Below are 17,567 nucleotides of genomic sequence, written 5' to 3'. Positions count from 1 at the left end.
CAGCTTGTCAATAAGCAATTTGGATTTTGCCCAATTCTCGCAATGAAATGCTGAAACTTCTTGTTTAAGTGAAAAATATTTACCCTGTACAAATAGTGGTATATTAATTACATATGGATTCTGAGCATGCTCATTTTGATGACATTAATTTTCTTCTGCAGCTTAAGGATATTTTTTTTCTTATCTACATATCATACATCTATTATAATTTCTTTTTTATTGAGTCACCACTGAACAAAGCTATCTGTTGAGTTTATGGTTTATGTTAATGTTATAGCATTTTCATTTCCCCTTTGCTTGAACGTATGCAGTGGAAACAAAGTTAATGATCTTTCTTAATTTTCTTGTCAGATAACTCAGGATGTTCATCATGAGGACATGCAAGAGAGGAAGAGTGTATTCTGCTTTGGGTAAGGTTTTACTGTGGACAGTCCATGAAGAGATACAGAGAAAAAAACCACAACCCAAACCAAGAAAAAAGCAAGAGATGTCCAATGCAGAGAGACAGATTTGGGAATAATTAGCATAATGACAATATCCAAAACATGCTTTCATACACAGTTGCTCAAACTGGATGTGCAAGCAGAAAAAGGGTAGGAGCCCAGGGAAAAAAAAATGCACAGTTTAGGTGTTGGAAACAAGGTAGCGGCATCACTGTGCCGTTGGCCTGGGATTCAGTGTTTCTGGTTTCTCAGCAGAGCTAATTAGCCGAGCGAGCACCGTCAGGAAGGGAGCTGTGCTCCGTTCAGCTGATGCCAAGTCAGCACCGGTACATCACGCTCCATTGTGCTTTACAGACACGAGGGAGACGTCTGGAGAAACATCTGAGGGATTCCCTTAGGGGATCTCTGGCTGAAAGCAAATGATAAAAAAAGATGATGCTCTGCCAAAGGAGAAAGTGAAGGAACAATCTGGAATGAAGGCACAGCACCTACCTGGAACAAAATCACTGAGTCCCTCCACAGGGTAAAAACAAGGTTATGTTTAGCAACTCTGGTGGGTGGTAATTGTTAATTAGTGCCAGATACAAATATCTAACATCTGCGTATTCCAGTTCAGTGGAGAATAGGAGGAGAGACAGGCTGAAAAGTGTTCACTCTGAGGGTAAAACATGCAGCTGGCTCATTTGCTTAGCAGCTGGCCAATGCTCAAGAAGCTTTTGAGTGACCGAGATGAACATCCACGGAGAAGCGAGGGTCCGTCAGGAAAGCGCTGGGCTGGGTGGCCGGGAGGTCGGTGACATGGACGTTTGTGACCTGAAAATTCTTTGTTAGACTCAAGTGACACTAAACCTTAAGGGAAAAAAAAAAAAAAGAGATTGATAGGGTTGTATTGGCAGTCTCAATCATCTGTATTGGAGGGAATAAGGCAAACAAAAGCCACCAAAATTAGGAGTATGGAAGTCAAAATGGGTGGTTCTCCCAGTTGACGAGAAAGAAGCATTTCAAGTGAGGTATAGCTTTTCCAGTCTGATTAAGCACCCTTTGAGAGGAAACCTAACGGAACAATGACACCAGTCCTGTACGTAAAGAAGAGACTCGGATACTGCTTGCTTAACTGCTGATTTGCACCAGGAGGTGCTGGCTTGTTTTGATCCCGGTAAGAAAGGCACTCAGACTCTGACAAGTACTGTTTAAATGCTGTTTATTAGCACCAACTGTATAGAGAAAGAGATGGTAGTATATATAACCTTATGTCCCTTCAGATGCTGGTAACACAGAATTGTGTGGCTTCAGACAGGCCTCCAGATCCCATCCGCAGAGGAGTTACACCACTTTATTTTTGTTAATTTGAGCTCTTTCAGGGTTTTCTTTAAAGAAAACAACTCTGTACATCATTAGTACTGCCAGATAGGAAGGATGTTCACCGGAGAACTTGTTGCTGCAGTTTTAGATCGAGGCAAGGACGCGCGAGCGGTGGAATCGCGGGTACCGAGCGGGAGCTGCCGGCAGGCTCCTCCGTTGCAATCCATCACCTAAGTTCACCCGTCGGCCGAGGGACCTGTGCGGCACAGCACCCGTCAGGAGACCACGCCGTGGTGCAGCGCGCCCGCTCGGGTTAGCTGCTGCCTGGATCACTCACACCTCAAGGTACAACCGTCTTGTGGTCATGAACACGGCACCTGGTTGCTGCATCTGGTTTCTGTAACCCAATAGCTAGGTTTAGCACTTCTGTTACCCATGTCTTTAAATAGTTAGGCAACTTCTATGAGCAAATCAGATAAAAAGTAACCACAGATAAAAAGTAAGGCAATTGCATGTTAAATAGAGCAGGTATTTGCCTAAGTCGAGCTTACAGTTCGCTCGGCAGAATGATGTATTCGGCACGTGTGGAGGAAGAACTTTAACTGAACCATAAAGGTTAGAGAGGTTAAACCTCTGAAACATGGTAGCTGGCAAGTTTGGATGCTTCTCTCTGGAGATCCTTTAATAAAAAGCCTCGTATATTGGTCTACTTGTGCAGTGACAGCCATAAATATGCCGAGTGAAATGCAAGCTAATTAGAAAGCACTTATTCTAGTCCTCCAGAGTGTATTAAGATGGAGAGTTTCACTTTCAGGCTACAACTTACTCCTTTCATATTCAGCCCCATTCTTTTCCTGTTGTACTGCTAAGATTTTCTTCTTCATTCAGCGACACGGCAGTACATCTAGCCGGCTTTTCAATGTAGATTTCTTTCTCTGGTTCTTCTGAGTAAAGTCATTGTCTGGGGGGAGTCACGCACAAAAGTCCTTGAGGAAGTGTGGCATCGGCTTCTTTGTCCGTCCCATCAATTACCCCTTATTCCCCTTCCCCTAAGCAAACATACATGTCTCTTTAAAACTCAGAACTGGTAGAACTGGGCTACCTCCAACTGGGACTATGAGATTTATTAGATTCACAACTGGTACTAAATATCTGCTGTGTTATATACTGCTCCCCAATGGGATAACACAGTACTGACTCCCCTATGGCTATGTCAGGACTACTCAGTAAATTTACTTGGTGAATTTGATGAAGCAAACGATGAAAAGAGACCAAGTACTTTCATTTAATGACAAGCAAGTGACTTGGAGAAAGGATGGTGAAATTGTTCAAAACTGAACACACAAAGTTAAATGAAATTATATCTTGACATTCTGTGACATTTTTGAGATAAAAAATGAACTTCTCAAGACTTTATAGTAAACCCAACCTCTTCTACAGCATTATCCTTGCCTGTGGTTCAGTTACCGGAGTAATACTTCACCTTCGGTTGTGACCGCAATGTAAGTCTAAGATAGACTTGCTTGAGCTATTCCTTACAAGTGAAAATATTGGCTCCATTGAAGAGGGCTGCCATTTCACTGGAGGTGCAGTTGGAAAAATGGATTGTTTGTGCCCTGCTCCTGTTTCTCTTTATACTTATGACCAATGACCTCATCTCTCCTGGCCTTGTTCGAACACCGCCGGTTAGGGAAGCAGAAAGGAGCCTAGAATCAGGCTGGACTCTCTGAGTCTTAAACTTTCGTGTTTTCAAATTTAGGGAACTGGGAAGGGACTCTGGCCTTTTTAGCTACTGTCGAAGGTTATCTGCCTAGAATTTGGCTGGAGTTGGCGCTAGAGCTGTTGGAGGAGGGGTGTTGCCAGTAAGAGAGGAGAGTAGCCTTTGAGCCAGATGGTCTTTGGGCTGGTTTTGGGTGAACACCAGGATGGGCGACTTGGGTGGATTTGAGACCCAGACTGACAAGGTGTGGTGGCTAAGGTGAGGATAGGGGTTCAGTTTATAATTCAGAGTTAGACGATGAAGGCCAAAGGCTGCGGCTGTACATCGAAGGAGAAGGTAAACAAGGTCTGGGCTGGCTTCATTTCGCTGGGTTTCTGTACAGCCCTGCCTCGGTTGCCTGGGGTTCGTATGCAAGGTAGGTTTTGATACCTGGCATTAGAAAACTCCTGGGCAGAGTTGGCGTGCTTTATTGTTGAAATATAGGTTGCAGAGGGCTCTCGCAGGAAGTTTCCCTGCCCCAAAATGGCCACTTAGGTGATGGGGGAAGGGATACAGGCGCTGGGTCAGGCGTAGGGATGGTGCTTCTGGGAGTGCTGCAGCTCTCGGGTCTGACCTTCAGCAGGGAAAGCAATATCTTGTATATGTCACAAAATTTGAGCTCCTTATTCCTGATGTCCTCTATTCTAGGGGATATTTGGTAAGTGCACTGCCAGGGATGGGGAGAGAGAAAGGTCTGTGCATCTGCTTTCTCCGACATGTAATAGATTGGCTACAATTAGAGCTAGGTCAGGACCACAATCTGATGAACTTCTCAGGTTGTTGGCTGCCATATCTTGCTCACATTCCCAGGGCTAAACTAATTGCCAGATTTGGGGTTTATTTGAGGATTAAGTTTTTCCTTCACATCAGATTGGCAGAGGCTGAGCAGCTTTAGCTTTCCTGCAGGGCATGGTGCAGGGTCCATCTGCTACAAATTCTCCGGGGATGTTTCAGCTAATGGCAGTGCTGTGCATCTCTTCTGTTCTCTCTAAAGTGATGCCATGGTGTAATTTTTGAGGCTTTTTGCCTTTTGTGCTAATGGTCTTGCAACTGTTACATGGTCTCAGAGACTGCTTTATGGTATGAGATTTAGGTGGGGGAGCAGATACTCCGAGGATCCATCTGAGCCTAATGTCGATGCCATCACAGTGTGATTGCAGGGAGTTGAATTCAATGACCCTGAGGCTCCTTTCCAGTCCCATGGTGCCCTGCAAGCTCAGAGAGATCATGTGTCCCCTTTTCTGTTGCATTTTCCTGTTTATCTGCTGGTCTTAATTTTCTCTTCTTTAGAGATACGCTTTTCTGTCTGCTTATGAGACTACCTAACAGTCTAAACAGAACATTTCCAAAATAATTGAATACGGTTAAAAAATACCATCCTTTGAAACTATACTATTCTGATAATTCTCACCTATATCTTTCAATTCCCACACTAGCTTTGGAGCCAATATTTCCATAAAGTGCCAGAGTTGGAGATGAGTGCTTCATATTGCTTGGAAGCTGGGATTATATGTTTTCAGATGAAACATGGCATTGTTGCAAACATAAATCACTTGAAGGCAGCAGCCATTTAAATTGGGTCAGAACCAGTGACTCAATGCAAGCAGAGAGGATGTTAGTGAAAGTAATGTGATTTTTATCTTCAAAATCTCATGAATCACTGAGCCTAGGAAACAAACTGCTGTACATCTTTGCAAGGCTGGACTGGATGATTAGCCTTCTAGTGGCATGCAGCATGGATTTCGGTTCTTGGTGATCCTGAGGCATCAATAGTCAATGGCTTTTCAAATCGGGCAAACACACAGGCCTTTTTCTGGACAGGACAGGATGTTTTCTGCATCTCAAGTGTCTTGAACCACTTACTGAATAACATCCAGCCCTGGTGAAATAAGGACTAGCCAGCAGGAGTAAACAGAACTTTAAATAGTTTTTGTTCTCCTGGTGTGGGAGAGTAAGAAATGCAGACATAGCTATATAAGAGGAATTGTCTGCATGAGGCTTTCTTTTCAAAGGCTTACATGGGGAGTGTAAAGCTGCTCTTAAACATGCACTTCTCGGGCGATGGCACTAATGGCACACTGTGCACAGTTTTCGGTTTTAATAGCAGCTGCTTGGGTAAAAAGGAGGTTCTGTTGCCTGATTTTCTAATTCTGTATGCATTGTTTTGGGAAATATCCTTTCTGTGCAAAGCCCTGGGGAACAAAGTAAATTCTGTGCCATTTTTGAGTGCCTGGATTTGTGAACACTAGAAACAGGCCAAAGCCTTGATGTTATTCATGACATTTCAGTGTCAGCTAAGCTAAAAGTCAAATACTGCTTAATCACAGAGAAAGTAAGGATTATGGCTAGTATTCCACTCCGGATGCATGAGACCCCATGGCTTCCTTGTTCCCTTGCCCCAGCCCGTAGGCTGTGTACATCCCATGGGAGAAGATTTAGGACAATGCAAAAATTAAAGAGCAGTGCCCTTATGATTAACAAACACTTGATGAAAAAGGAAAATTTGTTTCAAGAGGTGATGAGTAAGAAATGCCCCTATTCTTTCCCCAGTGATCCTTCTTTTGCTTCTTTAGTACCCTCCTTTCTCAATCTTTTACTGCCTGTTTTAATGGTTTCTTTGTTGTTTTCTCTCTTTTCTCCAACGCTTTAGGGACTCATATTATTTCCTTTCTACTCAAGGGTCTTCTTCTGGTTCCTCATATGCCCCCCACCCCCTGTAGTCCACCCCTTCATTTTGCATCTTGTCTTAGTCTGTTGCTCTTTTTATTTCTCTACCTATTTATTGAGACTGCTGCCAACTTAAGACAAGGCTACTGGCAGAGAGCAGGACCTGGCTTCGCTCGTTTTCGCTTGAGATGAGCTCTTCAAGGAACGAACAATTTGAGAAGTCATTAGGCTTCAGTAATCTGCACTATGCCCTTGGAGCCAGTGCTGAGGTTCATTAGTGTCTAATGCAATAAGCACAAACACAGAGTGATAACGTGTCACTGGAGCAAACGGGAAGAACAGATTCTGATCTCGGAGCATTGACTGATGGAAGTCTTAAGTGATTCCATTGATATTCATGGAATCATACTGTCTGCATCGGTGCTTGCAAAGATACCCACTGCTCCTTTCTCTTAAGAGATGACCCCTGCAAATATTGGACCTGATTCACAGCTATTTTTGCTAAAGTTTTTTACCAGCGGAACTTCACTGATCTCAGTGGAGATAGGCCAAGTTTAGTCATTTAAATGAGACCAGGAGTAGTGAACCTAGCTCATGTATTTTCTCTGAGTGCTTTCCAAAGTCTTCAGTTGTATTTTGAAAGTCTCTGCATTTCCGTTCAAATTCAATTATTCATGTTTGACAGAATCTGCTCTGGCACTATTGTGCTTTAAAAACTGGAAACTCCTCCAAGGTATAGCATAGAAAAAATAAAACCCGCTATTGTCCTTGAAGGGAACACTGCAAGGCTGCTGGTTCTGTTCTTTCAAGCAGACTGATAGTTTTTTGTCCTATTGTGTCAGTTCATGGTTGCTGAATGTATTCTAAAACATCTCAATTACTTTCTATTTTACAGACATTTTTATTAGATCTATAATCTCATGCCTCATATCCTCAGAGTGTCCTCAGTGTTCTGCCATTGCTAAACAATTATCAGGAGGATGTATTTTCTCCCTGATGGATTCTAAGCTTTTCTTCCAGAGGCTAGATTTTATTGCAGATTTTATGTCAGGACAGCAGAGGCTCATTGTTTCTTCTTAATTGTTCCCACTAGAAGTCAAAAACATAAATATAGAAAGAAAAGCTGGAGTGATAATCCAGGCAAGAAAGACAGCAGGTTTTGATGTCCAATATTCTCATAAAAATTCATTTCATGTTCCTGCTGACCTCCTTCTTGTTGATTCATGGCAGATAAACAGAACATCTCTCTCTTTTTTCCTCTGTTATGATGCATCAGAGAGGCCAGGCTCATCTCTTATACAGCCTCTTTACTGCAGAGTTACAGGCTACGGGACGGGAGATAGTTTTGCAAGCTTTCATATTTTGGCTGTTTTTTCTGCCCATGCCTATTACATTGTCCTCTTCATATACTGAAAGACTTCACCCACCATAGGTGGTCTTAACCACCCAAAAGATCACGAATGAAAAATCATGTTAATGCTGTCCCCAGAATATGATACTTCAGATCTGTCTGTTGTGCTCTGCATTTTCCGCAGCAAAAGAACACAGGAATATATTCCCAGCTGTCAGATAAAGGTCTCAGATTCATTAATTATCTTTCTAATTAATATTAAGTCTAACCTTCCATTTCAGCCTTCACTTTCTATTCTTCTTAAGACTGTACTTGAAAATGGGGATCCTGAAAATATGGCAGGAAAAAATTGTCTTTCCTCCAGTCATCTCAGTAGCAGTGTCACAGATATATGATGAGACTTCTTAGAACCATTGCACGTATTTCATTCATATAGTGGGCATTTTCAAATAGATATTTTAAGGGATACATGTATTAATGAATTAAATGGACAGCATGTGAAGGAATTGGGCTAGATTTCTCAGTTTCAGTGTTTGGGAGATGTCCTACCAGCTGGCTGCTATGAAGTAGCCAACTTGCCAAGACTACAGACTGCTGACACACTTTGGGATCAAAGGAGAAGATGGAGAACCTGGAAGACAACAACAGTTTGAGAAATTAAATGGCAAGACTATCACAACAGACTTTCTTAACATAATTCCAGTGGGTCCTTACTCAAGCATGTAAGAGAGTAGCGTTAGGTTTTTTACTAAAAGGTTAATCACTACAATGTTTGGGGTTTCTTTTATTTTGGTGAAAACATGTTGGGTTTCTGTCTGCAAAAGTCCCACAATTTGAGGCTATTGCTACCAAGTTTATTTCATTTATTGATTCTGTCCTTCTGAATGCCTTCTTCCCCATGCATTTGACACGCACTTGAAATACCACTACAAAAGAAATGCACACGAATTCAAGCCAGCACCCTTTTGCACAAATGTATTATCTTCAGAAGCACCTAGGTTATTTTGGAGCCAAGGCAATTTTTAAAAATGGGCCTCAGAGGAATGAGAGGGTGGAGTGATATCCCTCTCCAGGGGAACGCCATGGGCAGTTGGGGTCACTCCCATCCTCTCCCATCCCAACGCGGTGTCCGTTGAGCCGATGTCTGCACAGTGCAAAACCTTTCACAGGCAGGATGCAGAGTCTTTCCCACCAGCCATAGAAAGCGGCTTTTAGCTACTTTAGCTACTTTTAGGGTGCATGGGAAAAGTTGGGCCAGCTCCTCCGTTAACCACCTTTCTCCCCAGTAAACCACCGAGAGGCTTCATTCTTGCCAGGTAACAAATTTGAGAAGGAGATAAATATTCACAGTCAATAGTAAAATATTTCATGTTTCAAATTCACTGGGTTTTTTTTTGCCGGGGCTCTCTGTGCTCTGCTCCATCCTGCAGAGCACATCCCATGCCTTCTCGCCACAGTAACAGACAGAGAGGCTTTTAGGTGGTTTTGTTGGGTTTGGTTCTCTTTTTTTTATCTTTTAATATTGTGCGAGGGGCAGAACCAACCTTGTGATAACTGATAATTGTCTGCGGAAGGTGCAGATTATCATTTAGACCGCGTGTGTCTGTTTTTTGCTGTGCTTCAGTAGACTACCTTGGGCAGGAACGGTAGGACAATACTTGCCATACAACGGTGAGGGAAAAGGAACCATGAAGGGACGAGAGAGGATTTAATAGATCTATTCAGTAAGTGAGGAGCCCACGGGCACCACCAGCCATCACCATCCCTGCCCACCCTCCGGGGGCTCGGCTCACCCTGCCCACCCCACGGCAGCCCCCCAGGGCCGTCAGCCCCTGCCCCAGCGATGCTGCGGCAGGTCCGGGCTCCAGCTCCTCACAGCCCTGCCCTGTCCATCCTGGTCCCAACCCCAGGGTGGTCCGCGATGCCGGGGCTAGGCTATCCCGGTGCCCCCCGGCTGCCCCCCTGCCCTGGTCCCCCCGGGTGCCCAGGCAGCAGCAGCTTTGCTCCTTCACTGGGAGCTGTGGGAGCTGTGGGGCACGGTGCTCGGAAGGACCACTGGGTTAAAAACTGACAACGCCAGACATGGGCTGTTAGGAAAAATGGAGATGTTCATAAGAAACTAAGCATATGGCTACTAGGTCTGTATTACGTTTCATTTCACCTTCATGGCATTACCCCCTCTCCCTCGGAGACTGACAGGGACTGGGTTAGTGTTACACAGGGGAGCTCACATCTACGCCACAGCCAGAATATTCTCAGTTGCAATATGCCGACCTGCAACTTCACAGATGAAATTGGTTATTTTTGCTGTCAGCCCCCTCCTGCTCTATTAAAATTCAATTTTGTGGTGCAACATTCCCTACGGACGTGTTTTGTCATTTGTTTCCTAGACATGCTGGAAGCATGTGTGTGCTTCTAGCAAATGCTGAAACCTAAGAGAAATAGCTTATAAATTAGCAGCAGCAGGTTATAGTATAATAAACTGCTTACTTTTTTGTTACCATATACTATGTGACCATTTGTAACAGCTTCAGAGCCCAGCTATATACTTGTCTATTAAATACCATTCTGTGTGCCAAACCTTTTAGTTCCACTGTATTAAAGTGCAAGTGAGCCTTTTTTCTTTTTTTTTAGGACTGCTAAAAGCATCAGCAGTAAATGAAGCCCAAGATGACCAAGGTCCTGATCCTGCAAGTTCCCAAGGGTTGCCACTTCCCATTACCTTCAAGACGTGCAGTTAGAGCGCTCTGAAATCTCTCAAGTGGTGGCACTTTTGAGAACAGGGGCTGAAAGAGTCTTAAACTTTGCAGCAATTCAAGGGAAGTCTGCCTCATCATGCTGTAGGAATCATCAACGCTATTTTGAATGTGTTAACCTCAGCATATGAAGGGAGATAACAGTCGGTGCATTGAAAATGCCTTAGCATCTAGAGACGTTTTTTTTTCAGAACAGAATCACGAAGGAGGGTTAAATCATCCACCTGCTTCTGGAATTCTCTACGTCGCCCGTGTTTTGTGATGTTTCTGATCAGGCTTGGTTTTTTGATTTTCACCTGCAAGCTCAGAAGGGCAGACTTGGAATAGTGCATCTGTAGATTTCCATCCTCTCCTAACCCAGATCTTTGCACAGCAGATTAGAGCTGCATAACAGGGCTGTCAGCTTTAATGTGACAGCTCAGTTCTCCTGCATTTATTCTAAAAACTGTGCCACTGGTTCATTTCCTACAGCTCCTAGACTTGATTATACTGGCTATACACCTTCTATATATTTCAATGTCGTTAGTGATTCTCAAGCACACCATCTAAACACACAACCTTCTGAACCCCAGTTTTCTTTTTTAAAAGGATTAAAATTTCATCATGCAGCATAATGTTTAACATCTTGTACTGAATATTAGTGAGGCATGTTTGAGTTTGCAGTTCAGACTGGCCATTTTCACCCAAGCCTCCTGACTGTTTGCTATATTTTACTTACTTTATTATTTTAAAGCCTAATTGTGGGGATCATTTCTTCATTTAGTAGCTTCAGTGTTCTGGCAGTCATTATATGAATCTAACAAAGGAAATCCAATCCAAAAACCATGCCAGCTCTATCAGTGGGTCAGTAAAAGAGATTGCTGCTTCCAACGTATCCTTGCTTAGTCAAGGGCAGATAACCGTTGGTGCTACCACTCTTTCCTGTTGAAGCACAGCCTAGTTTATATCAGAACCTATGGATAGAGTACTTGCCTGTGTGTAACCATTATTAATTCATCATAAATTCAGCAAAAACCTAAATAAGATGGTAATTCATGCAACGTTTTCCTCCACAATTTTGAAGCTTATCATGAGTGATGTTGGCTTATTTTGCCTGTCCTTAATTCTAATAATATAATAAATCTAAGACCTGCATGGCATGCTTTAAGTACTTCAAACAGTCAATTAATTGTTTTCTACCAAAAAAACCCCATAGAGAAATAAAACATCTCCCATGAAAAGCAAATGGCCAGCCCCAAAGTGGTCAGGCAGTTGGACTGGATGATCGTTGTAGGTCCCTTCCAACTCTTTTCTCTTCTCTTCTCTTCTCTTCTCTTCTCTTCTCTTCTCTTCTCTTCTCTTCTCTTCTCTTCTCTTCTCTTCTCTTCTCTTCTCAATATCAGAAGCTTTCTGGTTTAATATTTTATTTTCTTTCTTACCACTTTTGATAAAAGTTTCCTTGTTTTATATTTTGTTCCTGCGCTATTCCTTTTTTTTTCCTCTTACATGAGTGCAAACAACCTTTCATGCTCAATGAACGAGCAGGTCCATCTCTGGCAATATGCTGCCCGGGACAATGGTCCCTAAATGTCCACTAGCATGACCATAGTAACTACAGTTCCTGAAGAGGGTTATAATACAAAAGTATTCTATGATCATGCTATTTATGAGAGTGTCTTCTTATTGTATGTTTGGACATCACCTTAATTACTGAAAATTATTTGAATTCAGCTAGCAAATTTTTGTTTATAATGGGGAAGGGTGTTAGTCTATCATGCTCCTCTGAGCTTGATATAGAACTGAGCAGGGAAAATATTTACATCATTTGATATAAAGTACGAAAAAAAATTCATTTATTGGCTTTCATCCAAAGATGGTAACTTAAACTCCTAACTGTGATTTTTTTCCTTATTTTATCATTCAACCCGCTTCAACCTCAATTCTGAGGAGGCATTATTTCCATAAAAGGACACCACAGATGAATATTTATTGCTTCATTCTCATCAATATCTTTTTAAAGTAGTGGAATGACTATTAATTTTATTTTATTGGTTTTCATTTTGGCAGTGAGTTTCTAACTCAGCAGCTGCCTATGTTTCAAAAATCCATTTTTGGACATGATCTGCATCTTCTCCAAAGGCAGCTGGAATAATCAGCCCAATGGATGCAAAGAGAGGTCTGGGAGAACAAATGGACAATGAAAACAAAAATAGAAAAAAAAAAAGTTCATAAAGTGTAATCCAGTCTTCAGTTTCAAGTCTGTTCATCTTCCCTTACAAATATGACCATAATCTAGTATCAGCTGTGGTACAGGGCTGCACCACAGTAGTCCCAGGTTTCCCCCCAAAATGAGCACAGGCAGACGTGTTAGCAGAACAAACTGGTACGTGTGGCATGTTCCTGGATGTGCTAATGAAAGAGCTCTAGGGGGAAACTCAAAGGGGACTAACAGACTCAGGTAAGTTAAAAAATGTTTTAGCAGACCTATTAGATATATTCAGTCTAAGTAGTGACAACACTAAGTAATAGCAAGTTTGACTCTAATGAACAAAGAAAGAAGAGATGGTGCTTTGACATTAAAGACAGCAGCAAAGCCATCCATGAGTATGATATGGTATCAAGATCAGATATTCAGAACACGATGAGTGGGAAATAGAAATGCATCATCTTAAAGGGACAAAAGTGGGCACAAAAAGTCAAGTTAGATAAATCCATTCATTTTCTGTACCTTTAACTCTACGAAACAACGCGGATATTTGTCAGCATGTGGAATTGCATCAGGAAAGGTAATCACCTAGGGAAATAATATCATAGAATCATAGATTCATAGAATGGTTTGGGCTGGAAGGAACATTAAAAATCATGTAGTCCCCCCCCCCTCATGAGCAGGGACACCTTCCACTAGACCAGGTTGCTCCAAGCCCCATCCAACCTGGCCTTGAACACTTCCAGGGATGGGGCAGCCACAACTTCTTGGGGCAACCTGTTCCAGTGTCTCACCACCCTCACAGTGAAGAATTTCTTCCTAATATCTAATCTAAATCTACCCTCTTTCAGTTTAAAGCCATCACCCCTTGTGCTATCACTACATGCCCTTGTAAAAAGTCCCTCTCCAGCTTTCTCATAGCCCCCCTTCAGGTACTGGCAGGCTGCTATAAGGTGTCCCTGGAGCCTTCTCTTCTCCAGGCTGAACAACCCCAACTCTCTCAGCCTGTCCTCATAGGAGAGGTGCTCCAGCCCTCTGATCATCTTCGTGACCCTCCTCTGGACTCGCTCCAACAGGTCCATGTCCTTTTATGGTTGAGGGCTCCAGAGCTTTTGAAATCCCAATATTAATTAAGCCATTTAGGATTCCACAAGTACAACTTTTTTTTTTTTAATACATGTTTAGCATCTTGCAGTTTGTCACTGTTTTCTATATACATTTATTTCATCAGCATTATATTTTAATAACTTTATGGGAAAAGCTCCCTGCACTTAATTTAATGTAAAGATTTGGGGTCCAATTACCCTGTGGAAAACTACCTGTAGAAAAGGCTCCCTTTGAATTAAATAGGTGACATCTTTCACCACTGCAAGGGCATTTCCAGCTTCCAATGGCCAAATGGAGAGTTTGTTCACCCTAGGAAAGTGAGGGTGAAATAGCACAAATATATTATTTTTCTGATGCTTCCTATCAAATATCATCATTGGGCCTCTTTTAAGACTTGCAGCCTCCTGAAGTGTTTCCACGGGAGCAATAGGTTGTGTAGGGAAAGAGCAGAATTCCTTGGGCAGATTCATCCTGTTCCATACTAATAGTCCTGCAAAACACCTGTCATCTGTAGACCAGTAGACAATATTATGGATTGCTAACCCATCAAAAGAAGCTTGTCCCCCCAATTTACTCAGGAGGAATGGGGAAGAAGGTGGTTTTCCCTTTTAGTACCCCTGTCCATGCTGCGTACACTCCAAATGACAGTGGTTGAGGGAGCACCTAGACATCAGATAATAGTTCAGCTGGGATTTCTCCACCATTTTTTTCCCTGTTCTAGGAGGATCACTGACACTGTATGGCATCTAAAACTGCCTGGTATGATATATAGCAGTATTTGAGAAATAGTAAGGGATGGTCTAAATAGACACTGTGTCTGACTTTCTTCTTTTCACAACAATGTAAATCAAGATGACCACCACTGAAATTCAGAAACACATCACCATAAAACTGGTGTAAGAGCACTGTCAGGCTCTCTGACACCACCCACAGAAGCAGACTGCCTAATGTAGCTACTGTGGCTATTCCTCTTCATCGGCTGTGCAAGAAGAGGAGCCTGACCGTGCTCAGGAGTGAGGGAAATCACGTCACCCACTGCTCCCTGGTACCGCCAGCGCTGACTGACGTGCGGTGGCACATTACACTGTCACACAGTCAAGTTGCTCCTGTCCCCAGCCATTCTGGCTGACAGATGCTGCCACCTCTGAGTAAGGACACCCGATCCCCTCGTGAATCCTCTCCTGAACCTCCAACTCCTCCGAGTAAGGACACCCGATCCCCTCGGGAATCCTCTCCTGAACGTCTACGGCTTCCAGCCCAGGACGCTGAAGACTCACGTTACGTTAGAAGAGTGGGCTGAAGCCTGCCGTGGTTCTGGATCTGACCCACAGTTCTCATGAGATCCGATGGCTCTCAAGAGCACTAGGCCAATGGTTGGGAGCAAACCCAGGTTTAGTCCCTTGGGTTTTATTCATATCCACACAACTGTCAGAGCCCTGAAATATTATCACAGAAGCAGTGACTGCAGCTACAGGAGGCACTGTATTGACCAAATTCACTCTCTTTGTTTTCTGGTATCAGTCCTGCATATTTAATATTCTCCCAATGCGTTTGCTTTGAGAGCATTTTCAGCTGGATTATATTTTTAAAGACAAATTCCATGGAGCTGTTTGGGCAGAATGACACAAAATAAACTATCCTCATTTTCCCACCAACTGTGGCTTTCACTGAGGATAAATGACTTGGATTGTCCTTATAAAAACTAGTTCTAGTTTGACTTTATGTATCATCCCCTGCCCAGCGTAGGGGAGGAGCTGTTTGTCATCAATTTAAAGATTTTGCTCTGAGTTGTTATACTGTGCATCTTGGGGCATCACAGCCTATCTTAACCATAAGAAGGTATGAAAGGAAACCCCGTAATGGTGTCATGATCCCGTCTCAGCTATAGTCATAAACGATAGAGACACCTCTCTTCAAAAAGAAAAATGGTCATACCAGCATAGTTTTTTTCTCCACAGTTTTGTTCACATTGGATGGAAAAAGGTCATTTGTGAACCTCTCCCTGTTATTGAAAGTGGCTCACTAGTTTCACCTGAATTCTCCCTCTGGTTGTTTCCTGTTATGCTGAGACAAGACCTAGTGAGTAAGGTCCTAAAAATGCTGAGGGCATACAGCATGGGATTGAATTAAATTTAATTTCATTAATTTCATTAAAATGAAATTACTGAAGCAAGTTTCACTGTTGCTGCTAGGCTTGCCCTCCAACAGCCAAACCAGAAATGAGAGACATTGATGGAAGTGCAGTACATGAGGTTGTGCTGTCGTAGCTTAGGGAGTGAGCTTCAACCAGGCAGATGTTAGGACAGTGAAAAGATGCTGGCCCTCACAGAGAAGAAAAACCTACACAGCCTGTAAAGAAGTGTATGTTTCTGAGCCCAGCACATACTTAAACACTCAGGAATATGGTAAAGCTGCAGTCCTTTGCCCTGCAGAACCATGTTATGGAAATGCTGCCAAGAACCAGAAGCAGGAACAGACTGGAGGGGAGGCCACCCGGGGGGCTGTACCCACAGGCTTTCAGTCACCCAAACTGGTCCAAACTGTGTGAGAACCGGGTGCTCTCCATCTAGGAGTGAGTGCAGAGAGAAAGCATAGACTTGGATAAACCCAAACAGAATATATGTTCGTTTTTGTATACACATCTAGATGGATGGATGTCATTTCCAATACAGAAAATGCAAGGCTCAAACAGTAATGCGATTAGAAAATACAGTGTAGATAGTGAATAATAAAGATAATTACTCATTCTGATCATAGCCTGTCTGCAGACATATTCAGAGAACAGGAACATGATATGGCTTCCCCAGATATTTTAGCCCCTGACAGTGAAGCTGTTTTTTTGAGTGACTGTGCAAAGGAAAATTTCAGAGAGGCCTCAGTATGGTGGCAAATCCATCTCATGATGTATTAATTAGAATAGGATGTATGAAAAGTATGCATGAAAAGTGAAGGACAAACACAGCTCCTCTAAAGATATTCACCCTTGTAGGCTTGAGTAGGGTATTTTTTACTTAGCACCTATTTTTGTACTAAGACATTCCAGTATTTTCACCTTAAGTTTTGGCCTACCATGAGTGCAAATACTTAGTTTTAATTACAGTATTTTAATACTTTACCTTTGCAACCTTTTCATTGCAAAGGTAAACATTTTTTGTTTAATTGCATTTTTAGTTAAGTGATGACACCATAATACAAAACTACTACTAAGACATGTATGTTAAACCTTTTTTATTTCACTGTCACATTTCACAGTTTGGTGGAAGACAGAAGCTAAAATAGCTGCACAGTCATCCCTAGTACTGAACTGTGTGTATGGATGTGTATTCTATAAATATGCCTTGTCTCTGCCAAAGGTGTTTTTTTTCATTAAAAAAGGTAAAATTCATGCTGCAGAATAAGGAATCATAAGACTTCGTGCTACTTAGTTCCCAGTTAAGCTGTATTTTAGCTCACTTGCAAATTAAAAGGTGTCTAGACCTTGTGTCCATTTTCAGTGATTAATGTAAAGCAAAACAAAGGGAAGAAAATCTGTTCATCTGTGGTGCTGGTGAATTGTGTTTTCCTTAAGTCAGACTAGAATCTAAAATCATTTTCCAGTGCACGCCATGTTTAGTCAATATTACAGACCTGTCCCTATTGCGTGCCTAGTAAGTAGCACTGGATAAAACCTCTTTGGTCAATATGGAAAACACTTCACACATCAACTATTGACCATTCAGTGCAACCATGCAGAAGAGCATTTTCTGCCATTGATCAACGATAATTCCTGGCATTTACGAAGCATCTTTAATCTGAAAGCCTTAAATTGCTCTGCAACGATAATAAATTCTCAGAATACCCCTCTGAATTAGCTGACAGGATTTGATTTACAAACGAGCAAAGTAAAACGTAGAGGAGTAAGATAACTGTTCAAGGTCAGATAGTGAATTTTTGGCAGAGTCCAGAAAAACATCTAACCTTACAGCCTTTTAGATCTGTGGAAAATAGGTGTAAACTT

The sequence above is a fragment of the Buteo buteo genome, chromosome 26 (genome assembly GCF_964188355.1).
Source record: "Buteo buteo chromosome 26, bButBut1.hap1.1, whole genome shotgun sequence".
NCBI classification, from domain to species: Eukaryota; Metazoa; Chordata; class Aves; order Accipitriformes; family Accipitridae; genus Buteo; species Buteo buteo.
This window is presented reverse-complemented; position numbering follows the sequence as displayed.